Genomic DNA, 20,452 nt, shown 5'->3' with positions numbered 1-20,452 from the left:
CAGGAAGGAGGCATGAGGCTGCCAAATAGGAACAGGACCACTGTCCCGAGGCCACCAGGGCCTGCTCAGCACCAGAAGACAGCCCTTTCCCTGTCAATCATTATAAGAATGAGGGCCGAGGGTACTGGATGGGTGACCATTCTCTGGGTCAGAACTCAAAGAAATGCCACACAGACCTGTCCCCAAGGAATGGTCTTCTGGTTGGGGATAAGACACCTTTCCACAACTGGTATCCTCTCACACAGCACTCTCTACAGAAGATCCCACTTGGCATCGCCTCAGCCTCCTCCTTTCTACCACAATATAACATCCATCTTCCATAAGACAGCATCGAACCCCTCCTAGTCCAGAAACTGGGCCCTAAAAACCCTTCTCCCCTGATCTTTCTCCATGTCCCCGATGAATAGGCTGATCCAATTATTGCTATCATCTCTACCCTCACTACACAGCTCCTACTCCTACCTAGGAATGCCTTCTTCCTTCCCATCACCTCCCCAAATTCTAAGTCCACGGCTCTAAGTCCGTGACGCTCCTACATCACCTTCTAGGTTTTTCCTCCCTTCCTTGGTTCCCCCAGCCCAAGCCTGCCAGGCAAGAAGCCTCCTCCAGGGTTAGCCCACATCGTCGGAAAGTATCCTGAGGGCAAGAGCTACAATGCACTCATCTTCGTATGCCCAGCCTTCTGCCCTGCCCAGAGGAGGGACCCAGGAGATGCTAGTTAGCTGCCTGTAACTTCGTCTCCCAGAATTCCTCTGCATCTCTCCTCTTCTCCTCAGTTAGCAGTTTAGAACCCAAGACCAAGCGGTACCAGGATCACAATTCCCCACTGAACAGCTCTGGTAGATTCATCTGGAACATACCTCCTCCTTTGAAAATGTTCTCCCAGCCCAATTCACTGACACTTAGCACAGGAAGTCCCCAAGACCCGGCTCCAGTCTGGAGTCCTGCCTGCTTGCCAAGGAGGGTGTCTGCTCCCCAGCTTCAGAACACCCCAACTCCCCAATCTAACCCCCCAAGATCTGGGCTAATGCTACAGGGACAGAGAAGGGAAGGATATGTTAAGACAGGCAAGGGACAACTCCCAGTCACCAACCAAGTCAGCTACTCAGCTCACACAATCCAGGGCTCAGTTCTGGGATACATCTTTCTAGCACCCCAGCCCCACAAATGGGGACTTCTCTGCAAGTCTGCAACTCCTGCCTGGACACCGCTCCCTGCAGGACCCCAACAGCAGAGACGGCAAACTGGCCACTAGATGGCCAAATGCAGTTCACAGATGTACTTTCTTTGGCCCTGCAATCTTCTACAACTTGATGGATTAACCTCAACATTTAAAACTAGAGAGCTTGTCAGTCATAAATCAATTAAAAATAAATAAACACTTTTTAAAAGCCAAAGAGCTTGTTACTTTAAAACAACAGCAACAAAACAAAGAAGAAGAAGAAAAGAAAAAAAAACCCGCGTCTCCAGCGGCTGTTGTTAAAAAAAAACAAACCAACCAGTGACCTGGCGTCTCTGGCACGCACCCCACAGGGCCTCGGCTGGCCAGAGCCCAGCGCCACTGTCCCCATGCCCCTCGCCCGGCCGCACACGCCCTCCCGTCCACCACCACCTCAGTCACACCTGATGCCCGGCCCCTGTGCGCATCTGAGTTCGCATCCCTGATCAAAAGATCGCATCCAACCCCCTTCGCCTGTCTGGTATGCCTGTTCCCTACAAAGAACCACAGGCTGAACATGACCTCTTCACCCTGCAGCCCGCACCTGGAGTTGGGGGAGAGGGGACTCGACTCGGCCTCTCACAGACCCACAGCGAGCGTCCCCCAAGCTGCCATTAGATGGAAGGAAAGGGTCCTGCCACACTGGCTCTGCGTCCAGGGTGACGAGAAGCCGAGGACCACACTTAGCTAGGCTCTCTGAGGGGCTGCCCTTCACACCAAGGACCCCGCAGTGGGCCCACAGGGCCAGCCCCCCGTCCAACCCTCACCAATCCCCAGAAAGGCCCTCTGGGTTGGCACCCAAAGCGGGAAGGCCCCTGAGCAGCCCTGAGCCTGGCCCGATCCAGCCCAACCCCGGAGCAACTCCCTTGAATCCTACCTCACACCCGGCGCCAACTCCCGCCAAAGCAGCATCCGGAAGGGCACACCGACAGCCTCTGCGCGCCGCCTGAAAGGCATCTCTGAGAGCCAATTGGAAAGTGAGCAGGGCCCGAAGCCCCGCCCTGGCGCCCAGCCACGACGCACGCTGCGTGTGGCCTCGCGGCCCTGAGTGTGGGTGGGCGGGGCTGCTTGTGTGGGTGGGGGTGTGGGGTCGTCTGGTTGTGGAGTGTTAGTCTGGTCACGTGTTGCTCACTTTCCCAGGCAGGCTGCGGAGGTGCATGAGATGTCCGTGAGACCCAGAGTACTTGAAGAATGGGGATACGTTGGCTGCCAAGTTCTAATGAAAGCAGTTCCCAGGGTTCGTGAGTGCGTGGTGAGTCGTGTGCGACTCTTTGAGAGCCCATGGACTGAGGGTCCTCTGCCCATGGGATTATCCCAGCAAGGATACTGGAGCGGATTGCCTTTTCCTACTCCCAGGGATCTTCCCAGCCCAGGGATCGAACCCGCGTTTCCTGCTGCTCCAGCATTGACAGGCAGGTTATTATTGGGCCACCTGGGAAGCCCTTCCCAGGGTACACATGCTGCCAAATTGACTCAATTTGCTCTAGCAAAATCCCAAATTAGGGACACTTGGAAAAGAAATCCCCAGAAGCCAGTTTTGGATCATGAAAAACAAGGCAGGCCTCCTCGGTGTCCTTTACTTTGTTGATTAGAATGCTAGATCCCAATTAGGAATATACTGCAGTCACCGGATGCCTGAGTTTCAGCTAGCCCTGTGACTAGTGTGCTTATTGGTGTGGTTGTTTGGTAAATATCCAACTCCTGTCTCCACCCTAACATCCCTTTGTTCTGGAAACACCATCTGTCTATGCAGTTGAATTTCACAGTTGTCAGTAGGCCCCCACCATTCCTTCTTAGGGAGATTTAATGCTCAGGAGTAGCGCAAAACAGGTATTTCACACCCAAAAGTTGCATGGAATACTGATGGTAGAGACCAGGTCTGTCATCTAGCAGAGTTTCTCTCCTCGGTCATTTTGCTTCTTTGGAAGAAGTGTTTTTTGTTCATGTTGTTTGCTGCAATTTGGGCATTTTAATAGAAGCATACTTCTCAGGCCTGGATTTTAGCTGCGATACCGAGAATTCAGTGTACTCATCAAGCAGTGCACAGAAAACATGAAACTCCCATGCCATGAGACCTGTGGGCCAGCTGCTGTGCAGACTGACTGGCTGACTGGGACCTTGGGAGAAACAGAGAAACTCTTTGGGTCTTCTTGGCCCCACCCAACCTGAACTGGACTTCAGGAGCCCCACCCCAGGCTCAGGCCAGATAGCATCGCCCAGAACATCCTGAGGCATGTAACTGAGCCTCTGGACCCAGAAGGATGAAGAGCCTCCCTGTGGTTGGGAGCCAGTGTCCCCTGAATTAGACGGGCTTTCCTGCTGCATGTCATCTGGAGAAGAGGACTTGGGCTGGCATCATCTGGGCAGGAGGGCTCTTGGCCCTCTCTGTGGGGTCGCCGGGTGTGTCCTCTCTTTTGTCAGACTTGACAAGCAACGGAGGGCATGGTGCTGAGGAACATTCCAGGCCCACTTCTCGTCTCCCCTTGGAGATTTCCTCCCTAGCATTTACTTATCAAAGGATTGAGTGCCTGCTCATTGCTGGGTGAGCACAAAGTCAAGGTGAAGACACCGCCTCAAGTAGCCAGCTCATGCTCTTGGGAGGGGTGGCCCAATATATGACTGTGTTAAGCTAAGTCACTTCAGTCGTGTCTGACTCTGTGCGACCCCATAGACGGCAGCCTGCCAGGCTCCCCCGTCCCTGGGATTCTCCAGGCAAGAACACTGGAGTGGGTTGCCATTTCCTTCTCCAATGCATGAAAGTGAAAAGTGAAAGGGAAGTCGCTCAGTCGTGTCCGACTCTTAGCGATCCCATGGACTGCAGCCTACCGGGCTCCTCCATCCATGGGATTTTCCAGGCAGGAGTACTGGAGTGGGGTGCCATTGCCTTCTCCGATATGACTGTGTTAGTTCTCCCTAAATTAATTTCTAACTCCACTATAATCACAGTGAAAATTCCAGCTGTGTAAACTTGCTCTGAAATCTGTGAGGAGAGATTAAAGGTCTCTAGATGTCTAAGTAAACAGAGGTGGGCAGGAAACTGCCTTACACAGATATTCAGACGTATGACAGTGACGTCGTTTTAAAAACAAATGAAAAACCAAGATGGTGTCAGTGAAAGAAGGGACAACTCCCTGGAACACGATGGAGAGCTCAGAGTTGGATCCTTGGTTATAGGGGAGCTTTGTATGTGATAAGAGGTGCACCACAAGCCAATGGAGAAAGAGTTGTTCTTATTGGGAAAACTCTGACTCACTTTATAGAGAAAAATGATGTTATCCTGTATAAGATGGTGGATTAAAGAATCAATGTGAACAGACAAATTATAGCATTGATAAAAAATACATGAAGGGAACATCTTTGAGACCCAGAGGGAAGAAAGGTTTTCTTAGACAAAACTTCAAAGCACAATCCATAAAGAAAAATAAAGGGAGGAATTTATTGTGTCACAATTAAAAATATCTGTTCCAAATGATACATTACACAATGAGAGAAGATACATGCTAAGTCTAAAACAACAACAAATCCTTTGTCCATTTATTTTTCCTGTTAATTTGGAGGAGGCTCAATTAAAAGACGCTTACTTCTTGGAAGAAAAGTTATGACCAACCTAGATAGTATATTCAAAAGCAGAGACATTACTTTGCCGACCAAGGTCCGTCTAGTCAAGGCTATGGTTTTTCCTGTGGTCATGTATGGATGTGAGAGTTGGACTGTGAAGAAAGCTGAGCACCGAAGAATTGATGCTTTTGAACTGTGGTGTTGGAGAAGACTCTTGAGAGTCCCTTGGACTGCAAGGAGATCCAACCAGTCCATTCTGAAGGAGATCAACCCTGGGATTTCTTTGAAAGGAATGATGCTGAAGCTGAAGCTCCAGTACTTTGGCCACCTCATGTAAAGAGTTGACATTGGAAAAGACTGTGATGCTGGGAGGGATTGGGGGCAGGAGGAGAAGGGGACGACTGAGGATGAGATGGCTGGATGGCATCACGGACTCGATGGACGTGAGTCTGAGTGAACTCCAGGAGTTGGTGATGGACAGGGAGGCCTGGCGTGCTGCGATTCATGGGGTCACAAAGAGTCGGACACGACTGAGCGGCTGAACTGAACTGAACTCAATATTCAAGGAACTCCTGCAAATTAACAAGAAAAATAAATGGACAAAGGATTTGTTGTTTTAGTCTCTAAGTGAAGTCCTACTCTTTTCGATCCCCTGGACTGTATACCCCACGGAGCTCCTCTGTCTATGGGGTTTTCCAGGCAAGAATACTGGGGTGGATTGCCATACCCTTCTCCAGGGGATCTTCCTGACCTAGGGATCAAACCTGGGCCTCCTGCATTGCAGGCAGATTCTTTATCATCTCAGCCATGAGAGAAGGTTCTTCCTTGATGGCCCAATGGTTAAGAATTTGCCTACTAATGCAGGGGACACGGGTTTGATCCCTGATCCCTTATGCCAAGGAGCAACTAAGCCCATGCGCCACAACTAACACACCCAAGCACCACAACTACTGAAGCCCACACACCCTAGAGCCTGTGCTCCGCAACAAGAGAAGCCACCGAAATGAGAAGTCCCCACTCACAACAGCTTGGGAAAGCCTGCATGCAGCAACAAAGACCCAGTGCAACCATAAATTAATTAGTTAAATTAAAAAAATAAAGAGTATCTCTGTATAAAAAAAAAAAGATCTTGCAGGCCTCGACTAAGAGCTCATGCAGCCAAATAAATATTTTTAAAAATATATATCTCACACCATAGCTATGTGGTAGGCAGAATTCCAAGATGAGCCCCAGTGCCCAAGCCCTTTTATGAGCCTCTTCCCTTGAGCATGGTCAGGGCCCATAACTTGCTTCTAACTAATAGGATATAATGAAGAAGGTGATGGACTGTCAACCCGCAGTTAGGTTACTCTGGAAGAAAAAGGTGAAGGGAATTTGCTGATGTAATTAAAGGCCCTAATAAGTTGATTTTCAGTTCATTAACAGGGAGATTATCCTAGGTGGATAGAACCTAGTCTGGTGAGCTCTTTTAAGAGGGAAATAGAGATCAAAGACTCTCTCTCCTGCTGACCTTGAAGAAGCAAGTTTCCTTGATTTCTGTGAGCACAAGTTGATGATTTCTGCTCGCTACCTGAGGCAGCCTGGAAGCAGGTCTTTCTCTAGGTAAGCCTCTGATGAGAATGCAGCCTGGCTATTATCTTGATTGCAGCTCGAGCAGAAGACCCAGCAAAGTCATGCCCAGGCTCCTGGCCCACAGAAAACGCAAGATTAAAAATGTATGTTATTTTAAACCACTAAGTTTGTGGTAACATGTTACATGGCAGCAGAGAACTGATGCAATCTGTTACACCAGGTCAAACACAGCTGGATAAAGTCTACTGGTGGTGTTGGGTGGGCATGTGGGGATGTTCATCAGGGTAGGAGAGAAGCTACTGTGGAAGTATTTTGGTTAATAGCACATCTCCCCTGTGCTGTGCTTAGTCACTCTGTCATGTCGAACTCTTTGCGACCCCATGGACTGTAGCCCGTCTGGCTCCTCTGTCCACAGGGATTCTCCAGCAAGAGTACTGGAGTGGGTTGTCATGCCCTCCTCCAGGGAATCTTTCCAACCCAGGAATCGAACCGGGGTCTCCTGCATTGCAGGTGGATTCTTTACAAGCTGAACTACCAGGGAAGCCCAGTACATCTCCGCTACAACCTGCAATTTCATTTCCAGGTATAGATGCAAAAGAAATTGACGTGGGTCCAGAACACATGCATGTCATGATGTTCACTGCAGAGTTCTTTTGCAGGGAACGGGAGCGGGCAGGCAAGGGTTGCTGGAGGCAAACTAGGTGGAAAGAAAAATGAGAGTGATTCACAGCATGGAGAACTATGTGGCAGCTAGAAGAGAGTAAATGCACGCGGAGCAACATGGATGGGCCTTAAAACAGTGCTGAGTTGTGTAAAGTAAGAAGCAACATGAGAATCAAAACACTGCCATTGGCATAAATTTAAAAATACATAAAGACAATAGTCATTTTGCACGAACATATATAGTAGGGGGAAAAGGTCCATTAGCACGCTGCCTGTGCAGAGGAAGAGAATGAGAGAGCGACAGATACAAGAGAATGAATAGAACAAGAGAGGGCCTTTATGGGACCAAAGATGAAGTTGTGCCAAGGAATTCAACTCAGCCTGAGAGCATAGTGAGCTGCCCCTGAGGTCCAGGGGCAGCCGAGGCAGCAGCACTGTCCACTCCTTCAAAGGGGATGGTTCTGTTGGGCAGGCAGAGAAAGAAACAGCCAGTGCTGCCCAAGCGGGTAAGTGCTATGTGAGCAGCATACGGAGAGTGAGGACAGAGAAGTTAATCCTGCCTGATAGGGAGTACTGGCTTTCTGTTTGCACTGAATGACTTTCAATGTGAATGCCTGAAAGCCCTGCTCAAACTGTGTTTTTATTTTCACGGTTTGCTTGTTTGTTTGTTTTTGTTTTCTTTGAACAAAGGGAATTTCTTGACTCAAATGACTGAGAAGTTCAGAGGTAAGTTTCAGGCATAGATGGATTCAGGTGCCGTAATCATGTCATCAGGATGTCCCCTAATGCCTTTCCAATCTGCTTCCCTCTGGGTTGGTTTCATTCTTGGGCTGAGCCCCTTGGGGGACAAAGATGGTCCCTGGCAATACCAGCTGTATATTCTCCAGCTAACAAACCCAGCGGTGTGGGTGTCCCTTTCCTAGAGGTTCCCACAGAATCCCCAAGGCTGATGCTCCTGGGCCCAGAAGGAATCACATGTGCAAGCCTGAACCAATTCATATGATTCTGATGGCCACACTGGAGATGCACAACTGTCTAGGATCAGTAAGGGGATTCTGGCGTGGGGAAAGGCATAAGCAAAAAGCCCAGCATCATGAAACTGGACCAGCAGAACATGAAGTTCCCTATTCCCCAGCAATTCCAGGGCAGTGGGCACCATCAGAGTTTCTGGGCATGGGAAGGTCTGATCATATCTGCAATTTGCAGGCTTCACTTGGCAGCTGGGGTGGGTATCCTAGAGGAGCAGAGACGTTCAGGCCCTCTAGCATTTCCCCCAAGAAAGAAAGTGTCTCAAGAAATACCTTCCAAAAAAAATAAATAAATGAAAGAAATACCTTCCTCTAGGGACTTCCATGGTGGGTCGGTGGTAAAGAATCCGCCTGTCAATGCAGGAGGCACGGGTTCGATCCCTGATTTGGAAAGACCCCACAGGCCGAGAAGCAGCTAAGCTCTTTCACCACAACTACTGAGCCTGTGCTCTAGAGCTCAGGAGCCGTAACTCCTGAAGCCCGTGTGCCCTACAGCCCATGCTCTGCAGCAAGAGAAGCCACAGCAGTGAGAAGCCAGCACACCACAACTAGGGTAGCCCCCACCTGCCAAACTAGAGAAGAGCCCGCGCAGCCAGATCCAGGGCAGCCAAAAGTGAAGAATCTGCCTTGCGGCACAGGGGATGCAGGTTCGACCCTTGGCTGGGGAAACCAGATCCCATGTGCTGCGGAGCAACTACGATGGTGAGCCACAACTGGAGAGTCCGTGCATCCTGCGATGAGGGTCCTGCGTGACACAGTGGAGGTCCTGCATGCTGCAACTATGACCCAGCACAGTGAGGGGAAGAAGGGAAGAGGCCTTCCTCTAGGCCCTCCTTTCTACCAAAGAGGCTACCTGTTCAACGCTTCAACACAAGTGGCCCTCATGGGGTCCTGGATCGTTGCAAGAGAGAGTCCACATGGAAGCAAATCTTTATAATCAGTCACCCAAAAAATACTTAACTGGCCTGTATTCATTCTGCACCAGGCAAGCTGCAAGGACAGAATGGTCACACTCTAGCAACAAAAACCCATTCTGGGCCAGCCCCAAACTCTGGGAACTCTCCAGCACTTAACCAACAGCCCTTCTACCCCACCTAGCATACGAGCAGCTGGGAGGGTGGCTAATGGCATTGTCTCCAGGGTCATTGAGGGCCACACTGGGTTGGGCAGGGCATTGTGGGGGGCAGCATGGGGGTTCTGAGGGGCAGGAACGGCCTTTTATGCAGCTTCCACAACATCCCTTTCAAAACCGCTCCTTACCACTGCCTGGGGTTTTGAATGCAGTTCTCAGCCCCTTTCTGGCTGTGGTGAGCAACTAAATGTAAGAGGCTGAGCCCCAGCCATGTGGGCCCATAACAGGTAGCATTGCTTTTTCCCAGTGGGGCTGGTTGGTGCTAGTCTGCACCTTCCTCCAGAGCAGGACACAGAGCAGAAGGAAACATGTGGGTTCTTTAGAAGGATTTCACCTGCAAGGAACAGAAGGCCCACCTTAAAGGGGCTTAAACAATAAGGGAGATAGGCCTTCTGTGCAAAGAAGCCCCAAGGTAGGACAGCCTGGGGCTGTTTAACTCAGGGCTGCAGTGGCAGCAACAGAGACCTAAGCCTCTTGCACCTTTTGTGCTGCCTGCCTCTGTCCTCAGACCAGCTTCCCTCATGATCCCAAGGTGGCTGCCTCAGTTCCAGCCATCACATCCAGCAGGGGATGGCATTCAGGAGAGGAGATCACCTCTTTCTGGATATGTCTTTTCAAGAGTGAGGGAAATTTCCCCAGAATCCCCTAAGCAGCTTTTCTGTTATAGCTTAAGTGACCAGAACTACATTACACACCCATTCTTGGTCGGTCTCCAGCAGAGGGCACAGGAAAACCACAACTGGCTTACATGGACTCCCCCCAATAGCACAGAATTCTAATGCCCCAGCAGCATCTGCTGCACCAGGACACAGGTTCTTCCCACTCAGAGAGCAGTAGAAAGGAGATTGGAATTCCAGTCTTGTTTTCTACACCAGTCACTGTGACCCTGGATACATCAGGTCCCCCACTGGTCCTCCATTCACAGGCATCCTCTCCTCACACCTTGTCAACACTACTCTAATATGACTTGGTGGCAAAGTGCCCAGTCAGGGGATGGCTCATGACTGTGGAAAGAGTTGTGGAGCACCTCTGCCTTTTATGGGGCTTCCCTGGGGGCTCAGATGGTAAAGAATCTGCCTGCAATGCAGGAGACCTGGGTTTGATCCCTGGGTCAGGAAGATCTCCTGGAGAAGCGAATGGCAACTCACTCCAGTATTCTTACCTAGAGAATTCTGTAAACAGAGGAGCCTGGGTAGGCTACAGTCCATGGGGTCACAAAGAGTCAAACATGACTGAGCCACTAACACTCATTTTCACAGTTTCTGCACTTTGTTAACTACTTGCCTGGACAGCCTCCAGTGAAACTAGGGGTAAACACATGATCAACTCCCAGGCAAAGAGAAAAAAGGAGGACTCTGCTAGAGTCTTTCTGGGAGATTTTTTTTCTGTAAGAAAAGCCTCCTTCATTTTTCTCTCCTCTATCCTCCCTTCTTTCCAGTTTTATTTGCCATTAAATGGGAATGTGATGATTGGTGCGTTGGCAGCCATCTTGCAGCCAGGAGGGAAATACTAAGAAAATTTCAGACTTGCCATCCTCATGCTTTGGCTTTTGGGGGCTGTGGGACAGTCCTGCAACCACATCAATTTGTTACGTGAGTGAAATAGACTCCAGTTTAGTTAAGCCCACATTACTTGAGCTTTTTTTACTTATAGCCGGGCGTATCCAAACTGACATGGAGCTCAGTTTCTTCATCAGTAAAGTGAAGCGGATGGTTCTGAGGGTGGCCACCCTCCTTTGGGCTCTCATTTTCTGTGATGAGGGGATCATCCTAGAGCTCACCCGCCAGGGCACTGAGTAAAACCAGGTTCCTCTTAACTCTCCATCTGCCCTTGTGAACTTGAGAGGACAAAACGATGTGATTGGAGGGTCCCTGAGCCCTATCCTTTCCTATCAGGAATCTCCACCCATCACCCAAATTCCCAGAGGACAAGGGTGAGGACCAGTTCAAACTGCACATAAGAAAAACCCAGAAATCTGACGGCAGTGTCTGAAGCAAACAGGGCTCGAGGGCTCTCTCCTGCAGTAATAAGAGATCCAGAGGCCAGGAGGCCACGGGTGGTCACCTCCAAGGGTGGACGTGAAGGTCCTTTCGGCTCTGCCATTTGCAGCGGGCCTCGTCCTCATGGTCACAGGATGGCTTATGCCCCAGAAAGGAATAAGTGGCGGGACTTCCCTGAGGGTCCAGTGTTTAAGAATCTGCTTTCCAATGCAGGGAATGCCGGTTAAAAGATCCCACATTCCTCAGGGCAACTAAACCCAGATGCCTCAACTATTGAGCTCAGTTGCCTCAACTAGAGAGAAGCCCACACACCCCAAGGAATGATCCCGCCTGCCACAACTAAGACCAAATAAATAAATAAGTTGAAAGCAAATGGAAAAGGGGGTGGCAGAGGATGAGATGGTTGGGTGACATCACTGATTCAATGGACATGAATTTGAGCAAACTCCAGGAGACGATGATGGACAGCGACGCCTGGTGTGTTGCAGTCCATGGGGTTGCAAAGAGTTGGACACAATTCGGCAACTGAAGAACAGCAACTATATATATGTATATAGAAGGTTAAGTGGTGGGTGAAGGACAAAGTTGAAGAGCCGCTGGGTCTGACAGGAAAGCAGCAGCCCTCCTGGAAACCCCGCTGAGAGGAGACGCCTGTCATCAGGCTTCCTGAGTTGTGCAGCCGTCCTCTGCTTTGAGGGAGAGGAAGGGGAGAGTGGCTGGTAGGCAGACAGCTAGCCACGGAGCCGCCAGGTTTGGGGTCAGAAGACCTGGAACTCAGGCCAGCACTGCTTCTTGTCACCCTCCGGCCCTGGTGCTCAGTTAATACTTTAGCCTCAGCAGTCTCACCTGCCTGGCACAGAGGAAGGGGGCCACATTTCAAGTGCCCAAAGCCACATGCGGTCAGTGGCTACTGTGGTGGACAGCACAGGCCTGGTGGCTATTCCTCGGGTTGTTAGGCTGGCAGTGGTGGGCATTAACCAGAACAGGGATTCATTTGTTAAGTTAATTTATTTATTTTAATTGGAGGCTAATTACTTTACAATACTGTAGTGGTTTTGCCGTACACTGACATGAATCCGCCACGGGTGTACATGTGTTCCCCATCCTGAACCCCCCTCCCACCTCCCTCCCCATCCCATCCCTCAGGGTCATCCCAGTGCACCAGCCCTGAGCACCCTGTCTCATGCATTGAACCTGGACTGGCAGTTCATTTCACATATGATAATATACAGGTTTCAATGCTATACTCTCAAATCACAGGGATTCGTTTGTTAGAGAGACAAGAGGGAAACTGCCAGCCCCTGCGGATCTATGGCTGTGAGAAAGACAGCTGAGAAGTGAGTTCTCTCCTGATGGGGCATGTTTCATGAACACAAAGTCCCCTGATTATGTTTATGCATCTCAGAGTCCAGAGCTGTGGGCTCAGTCATGTGAGCAGGAAGGCCCTAGAGAAGAGGGACTGTGACTGCTTGTTGGGGCGGATGACAGTTCCTTGGGTTAAGGGCGGGGGGAGGAGTCCCAATGGAACACACATAGGTTAGGAAGGAAATTTTTTAAAGGCCTGTGCCTGGAAAGCTGCCTTTAAAAAAATCAGATGAACTCAGAGCATGGTGCCAACTACAGAGGGAGGGTGAGAAGCCTTCATATTTGGAAGAAATGGTTGCTCAGGTTTTGGACACAAAGCATCAGAAACTCCAGGAGGAATGAGATCAACTAGAAAAAAAGAAAATGGGTTTGATCTTGTAGATCAAAAGGGAACAGTGGCAAACAGGCCAATAAATGGAGAGGAGCGCAGTCAGCCGCTTCCGTGACTGCAACCCTGCCCCTCTTCTATGGAGGACAGTGGTGCCGGTTCAGACACAGGCTGAAGGGGTTGCTGGAGAAGTGGCAGAGTAAGGGGGTGGCTGGGAGAGGAAGTGAAGCTGCGGACGTCGTGGGAGTGGGGTCGGAGGAAAAGCCTGGCTCCTGACAGCTCACTAGCATCACGTGTGGCTTGAGGATTTCAAGAACCAAGGGAAGCCTGTCTGGGTCCTAGACTCTCAGGGAGGAGCACTTATCGGTCCAGCCAGCCCTCCCGAGGCACGGACAAGGGCAGCAGCCCTCAGCGTCTCTCCCCACACTGTCGAAGAAAGAGAGCTGGAGAAGGCCGAGAGGGAGGGAACTGGCTAGGATCCCCCCTGTGACGGTCAACCCAGGCCTCCTGCATCCCATGGACCTTGCCCATCACCCTGGGGGCTCAACCTTTAAACTCTTTGCTCAGCACTAGAAGAGTTCCAACCATTAGCAAGGGCCAAGCAAATGCCCCTGGCCTTTGACCTTGGTACATGGCAATGTTCCTCTTTTTCAGAGGAGGTGTGGGGCCTTCCCTAGGGGCTCAGTGGTAAAAATCCACCTGCCAAGCGGGAGACATAGGTTCGATCCCTGGGTCGGGAAGATCCCCTGGAAAAGGAAATGGCAACCTGCTCCAGTATTCTTGCCTGGGGAACCCCATGGACAGAGGAGCCTCCAGGCTACAGTCCATAGGGTTGCAGATGAGTCAGACATGACTTAGTGACTAAATGGCAGCAGCCGGGACCCAGGAATGGAGAAGATCCTTCAGCCAACTTGTATATCATCTCACTTAACTTCCCAACAATCATTCATGGTGGGCGTCATTCTTACTCACTTTACGGATTAGGAAACAGAGGCTCATGGAGGTAAGGGTCACCCTGTGTAATAGCCAGGATAGGCTTGGTTATGCTGCTGTGACAAACAGCTGTAAAATCTCATACTGTAACACAACGCTTCTCATTCCCACTAGATATATCCTGGAGGCTGGCAAGGGATCTGCTCCACGCAGGCTGATAGGGACTCAGGCTGATAAAAGCTCTATTCTCCGGAGCAGCCCGTGCATGTGTGCTTAGACGCTAAGTTGTGTCCGACTCTTTCCAGGCTCCTCTGTCCAGGGGGTTCCCCAGGCAAAAGTACTGGAGTGGGTTGCCATTCCCTTCTCTAGGGGATCTTCCCAACCCAGGGATTGAACTTGTGTCTCCTGCTTGGCAGGCAGAGTCTTTACCACTGAGCCACGGGGGAAGACTCCTCTGGAGAAGTGTCCTTCTCAAACTCTCCAGCAAGGGAAGACACAGCCAGAGGGCCCACACACCGGCTCTTTGATGCTTTGGTGCGACACTGTCTAACTAGATAGGAGCTGAGGAGTCCGGGAGAGCAGGTGGGATGTCGGATGAGCCACCCCAGTTAGAAAGCGGGAGCAAGAGAGAGTCTAATGTCAGTCTGCTCTCACCCCCACATCATGAAGCCCTGGATGACTGTGCAAGCTTGTTGTGAGCCACATGGCCACACGCAAATTCAAGGGGGTGTCAACACCGTGACTCCCAGACATTCTCATCCACCTCCTCCTTAGCCCATCCCCAGGAAGACATTTCTGCAAACCTAGGGCCCTTGCAGGCCAGGGGACAGTTGATGGCCCCTCCCCTGCCCTTCTGGTTCTGCCCTCCCGCCCTCCAGCTGCCATCTGGCTCCTGAAGCTTGTCACGTTTTCATTCTGGTAAAACCTGGAGCCCCACCTCCAGCCCCCCATCCCACACCAGGCCCAGGCACCTGCCCACTCCTCCTCCCTGGCAGCAGCCTCACTAACAGCCTTGCTAATCTGTTAATTATCTACTGCTAGCGGAGGTGCCTATTAATTGAAAACTCAGCCCCCTCCTTTAATTGCTTGCCTGCCTCCTGGCTGTCTCTGGTTTGTCTGGGTTTCTTCTGGGTCCTTTCCACGCCCCCCGGGGCCCTCGGTTCTCAGTCTTGGGCTCCTGATTTCTTCCTGGTCAACACTGGGCTCCTGCAGAGCTCAGTGAGTAAGGCTTCTCAGGTCGGGGATGCAGGAGGCACACCCTCAGCAGGCAGGAGACATCACACCCCTGCCTGGTCTTTTGTGGGAGGCCAGAGCGGCTAGAGCAATTTGCCTGGGGAATCAGTGGAGAGGCGCTGGGCCAGGGGGAGGACTCAATAGGGGAGCAGATTTCAACTTAAGCAAAAGGCCGGACTCCTCTGGGGCAGAGCTACCTGGAGGAGCTGCTGCCTGGAGGGCTGTAAGTTAGTTCAGTTGCTCAGTCGTGTCCGACTCTTTGTGACCCCATGAATCGCAGCACGCCAGGCCTCCCTGTCCATCACCAACTCCCGGAGTTTACTCAAACTCATGTCCATTGAGTCAGTGATGCCATCCAGCCATCTCATCCTCGGTCGTCCCCTTCTCCTCCTGCCCCCAATCCCTCTCAGCATCAGAGTCTTTTCCAATGAGTCAACTCTTCGCATGAGGTGGCCAAAGTACTGGAGTTTCAGCTTTAGCATCAGTACTTCCAATGAACACCCAGGACTGATCTCCTTCAGAATGGACTGGTTGGATCTCCTTGCAGTCCAAGGGACTCTCAAGAGTCTTCTCTGGCTGTTAGCCGTCCTGAAAGGGGCTGAATCAGGCTCTGCCGTGACTCTCCCCACGCCCCCCAGTTCAGTTCAGTCGCTCAGTCAGGTGCGACTCTTTGCAACCCCATGGACTGCAGCATGCCAGGCTTCCCTTCCATCGCCAACTCCTGGAGCTTACTCAAACTCATGTCCATCAAGTCGGTGATGCCATCCAACCATCTCATCTTCTGTCATCCGCTTCTCCTCCTGCCCTCCATCTATCCCAGCATCAGGGTCTTTTCCAATGAGTCAGGTCTTTGCATCAGGTAGCCAAAGTATTGGAGTTTCAGTTTTAGCATCAGTCTTTCCTGAATGAATATTCAGGACTGATTTCCTTTAAGATTGACTGGTTGGATCTCCTTGCAGTCCAAGGTATTCTCAAGAGTCTTTTCCAGCACCACAGCTCAAAAGCATCAGTTCCTTAGCTCCCAGCTTTCTTTTGGCCCAACTCTCACATCCGTCCATGACCACTGGAAAAACCATAGCTTTGACTAGATGCACCTTTGTTGGCGAAGTAATGTCTCTGGTTTTTAATATGCTGTCTAGGTTGGTCATAGCTTTCCCTCCAAGGAGCAAGTGTCTTTTAATTTCATGGCTATAGTCACCATCTGCAGTGATTTTGGAGCCCAAAAATTTTTAAATCTCTCACTGTTTCCATTTTTTCCCCATCTATTTGCCATGAAGTCATGGAACCAGATGCCATGATCTTCGTATTGTTCCAATGTTAGCATATGTGCTGTTGAAGTGAGTACCCACACCCCCCACCCCCAGGATTTTCTGACCTGATTTCTTTGAGGCCCCTGACCTCATTCACCACCTCTTTCCTGCATAACACCAGATGGGACAGGTATAGCTACTAGGTTGGTGCAAAAGTAATTGCGGTTTTACATAGTTGAACTTAGCCATTTGATATTGGAATACATTCTTAAACAAATGTGATTATACTATACATCATTGTAACGCACATTTCCCACTTTATGGGTTTTTTTTTTTTTTTTTTTGCTAATGACATTACTTGCTGTTTATTTTATATTGATTTTAGAGTAAGGAAATGGTGTTAGACAAAAAGCAGATTTGAGTGATTTTCTTATTCGAGTTCAAAATGGGTCGTAAAGCAGCAGAGACGACTTGCAACATCAACAATGTATTTGGCCCATAAACTGCTAATAAACATAGAGTGCAGTGGTGGTTCAAGAAGTTTTGCAAAGGAGAGATTTAAAGATCAAGAGTGCAGTGGCTGGCCACTGGAAGTTGATGACGACTAATCGTGAGCCATCACCAAAGCTGATCCTCTTACAACAACACAAGAAGTTGCCGAAGAACTCAGCATCGACCACTCTACGGTCGTTCAGCGTTTGAAACAAAGTGGAATAGTGAGAAAGCTCAGTAAGTGCGCACCTCATGAGATGACCGCACATCAAAAAATCATCATTTTAGTGTCGTCTGCTCTTACTCTACTCAACAACAGTGAACCATTTCTCGGTTGGATTGTGATGTGCAATGAAAAGTGAGTTTTGTACAACAACTGGCAACAACCAGCTCAGTGGTTGGACCGGCAAGAAGCTCCGGAGCACTTCCCAAAGCCACACTTGCAGCAGAAAAGGTCATGGCCACTGTTTGGTGGTCTGATCCACTACAGCCTTCTGCACCCCAGAAAAACCATTGCATCGGAGAACTATGCTCAGCAAATCAGTGAGATGCACTGAAAAACTGCAGTGCGGCAGCCGACACTGGTCAACAGAAGGGGCCCAATTCTCCTGCACAACCACACCCGACTGCTGACCAGTAGAACAGCCTTCTTCCCAATCCAATCTTTCCCCTCCTCCAAAAGGAAAGACTTCTGAAGGTGGAGGAAAGTAGGGGGTGCAGGGAGTGGGCACAGTGTTTGGTAAATCTTGCCTGAGGATTCAAAACACAAAGGTAGCTGCTGTTCACTCAGATGGTCCCTCCCCTGCTTCATCTTCAGAAACACCATCTCCATGTGGTCATTTTAGGAGGAGTCACCAAGCAAACAGGAACTTGAGGACCCAGAGGTCTGGGTTCAGGCCCAGGCTCTCCCACTAACTGGCTCTGTGATCTGGGCAAGTCGGCTAATCCCTTCGAGCCTCAGTTTCCTCATCTGTAAACTGGGTTCATTACAATGTCTGCCCACCTGATGGTCCCTCTGGATTTTTTTTTTTTCTCTCTCTTTTGGCTGCATTGGGTCTTCCTTGCTATGTTCAGGCTTTCTCTAGTTACAGCGAGTGGGGGCCACTCTTCATCATGGTACACAGGCTCTAGGCCCGAGGGCGTAAGTACTGATGGTTGTGGAACGTGGGCTCAGTAGTTGTGGCACGTGGGCTCAGTAGTTGTGGCGCACGGGCTTAGTTGCTCTGTGGCACGTGACCTCCTCCCCAACCAGGGATCAAACCCATATCCTCTGCCTTGGCAGGCGGCTTCCCAACCACTGAGCCACCAGGGAAGTCTGGGCCCTCTGGATTCTCGTGAGGACTGTCGTTCTGGCTGTTTTGGCTCCTCATAAGGGGTGACACCCAGGCAAACATAGAAGATATCATGGTTGCTGTGGGTTCCTGGGTTCCTGCCCCCAAAACCTACCCTATCTCGTGCCTCCCCACCCAGACATGAAGCAGTCATTCTGCAACTCAAGAGCTCATCTCTGAGATTTTAGACAGCATAATTTCTTCTACCTCTCACACCTGCCTGTCCGGGAAAATCACACAACCCACACAGCAACCCCCTGTAGGCACCCACACGCTCCCGCAGCCATTGTTCCCCTCATCTGCCAGCAAAAAATCTCCCCATCTCTGTGAAGCAGGGTGAGGCATGGGAAAAGGAGGGGGAAGCTGAAGAAAGGAAGAGGGGCTGACAGCCCTAGCCCCCGAGGGGCCCCCCGTGCCAGGCTGCCATCAGGAGGCAGAGAACAGCTTCCTTTCAGAATCCCACCCCATCTGGGTTCCAGCAACATAGCTAGCTCTGTGCCGGGTCAGCCGTCTGCAAGGCTCACCCGGCTGAGACCTCGTCCCAAGCCACCGCAGGAGCCGCACAAGGCAGGAGTGAGTGAGCGTCAGCGCCCTGGTGTCACTCCTGCAGGCCGAGAGGGCCTGGATCACACAGCCAGTTAGTGGCAGGGACGGCATGAGAGCTGCCAGGTCCTGTGCTCTTTCTGCACTGGAGGGCTGGAAGCCAGAAGGGCCAGGGAAGGAGGCACAGAGAGAGCCTGCACCCCGCTCTGGAGAGGAGAGTCCGGGGACACAGCACCCCAACTCCTTGCTCCCAGCCCTGACCGCACCCAGGTCCCTGCTGCCCGTCACTGCCTGGGCTGGGGCTCCGCCAGTTCTCAGAAACAGCAGGCCCCTCCCTCCCCACACTACTGTTTCCAGTGTACCATGCCATCCGTGCAGTAAAACCTCAGAAGTGAAAGTCACTCAGTCGTGTCTGACTCTCTGCAACCCCACGGACTGTAGCCCACCAGGCTCCTCTGTCCATGGGATTCTCCAGGCAAGAATACTGGAGTGGAGAGCCATTCCCTTATCCAAGGGATCGTCCCCAAGGGATCTTCCCCACGCAGAGATCAAACCCAGGTCTCCTGCATTACAGGCAGATTCTTTTCCATCTGAGCCACGTTATTCCTGAGGTCCCCATTAAGTCTCCCCAACAGGGAAGGCATGCCTGGGAAGGGGTGCACCCTGGGCACCCTGCCCTCATGTAGGAAGTGAGCTCTGGGGCCGGGACTCAGGGACTGATGTGGACCCCTCCCCCTCCCCCTCCAGGCCGTGGGGCTGGGTGCTAACGATGGGTTAAGTGGGCTCAGGGAGCTGCAGAAGTGGAGGTGGCGGCTGAGGACTGGGTAGAAGGCAAACAGCATGCTGGGAGACTGGATCTCAGACCCATTTTTTATTAAAACAATGGTACAAACTTCTGCTCAAAATCAGTTTCCACGTCTGTTCCTCTCAGGCACAGCCTTCTACTGAGGGTCTGGCAGAGTGAAGTCAGGAATAGCTGTGGCGCCAGGTCCCCCTCCCTTCTTCCAGTGGACCCCCTGGTGGAGACTGCTTCCCTCTCTGAGACTGAGTGGGGCAGGGTGGGGGGTGCTGCAAGACAGGAGAGAGCTGACCCAGCAGAAAGAAGAGGGTCTGGGAGAGGCAGGGCCTTCCTGTGCCCCCAAACAGGGCTGCTGGCCCCAGAAATGGGGACAGGCTTCATCTCTACCCTCCCCACTGACGCCTCTGTCCACCCCCATGAGCTCCCGCACCACTGCCCCTGGCCCCCCACCCATCAGGAGATGGAGAGTGAGTGCCTCAGCATGCCAGGGTCACATCTGGCACCAAAGGGAAGGGACTTTCATGGGAGTCACTCAGAGGCAAACCTTGGGGACAGCATGGCTGGCCTGGGGGCTGAGAATTAGCCAGTCCCACCATATCCACAACCATAAATACTCCATGATCTTTGACCCACAGTAATCCCACTGTTTGGAATCCTCCCAAAGACATAATTGCAAAGGGAGAAATAGCTATATGAGCACAGCTGTTTATAGCAACATTATTTATAATAGTACAAAAGTGAACTCAGCCAAAATGCTCTGCAAGTTGTGGAAGGGAGGGGATGACATGTCAATAAGGCAGAACATTTATTACCCAGCCAAGAAAAATGGCAAACTTGGGAAATTCGTCGTGAAATAATGTTAAGGGGGAAAAGAACACAAAGTTTTACTTATTTATTCTGTTGACAAATGATGACTACCCTGTCTAGGCAACTGGTCTAGGCACTAGAGAGACCACTGTGAATGCATAGAGCTGCTCGCCTCCAGGAGCAGACATTCCAGCGCTGA

This window comes from Capricornis sumatraensis, chromosome 1 (genome assembly GCF_032405125.1).
Source record: "Capricornis sumatraensis isolate serow.1 chromosome 1, serow.2, whole genome shotgun sequence".
Classification (NCBI taxonomy): domain Eukaryota; kingdom Metazoa; phylum Chordata; class Mammalia; order Artiodactyla; family Bovidae; genus Capricornis; species Capricornis sumatraensis.
The sequence above is the reverse complement of the archived record's forward strand: the minus strand, read 5'-3'. Positions refer to the sequence as shown.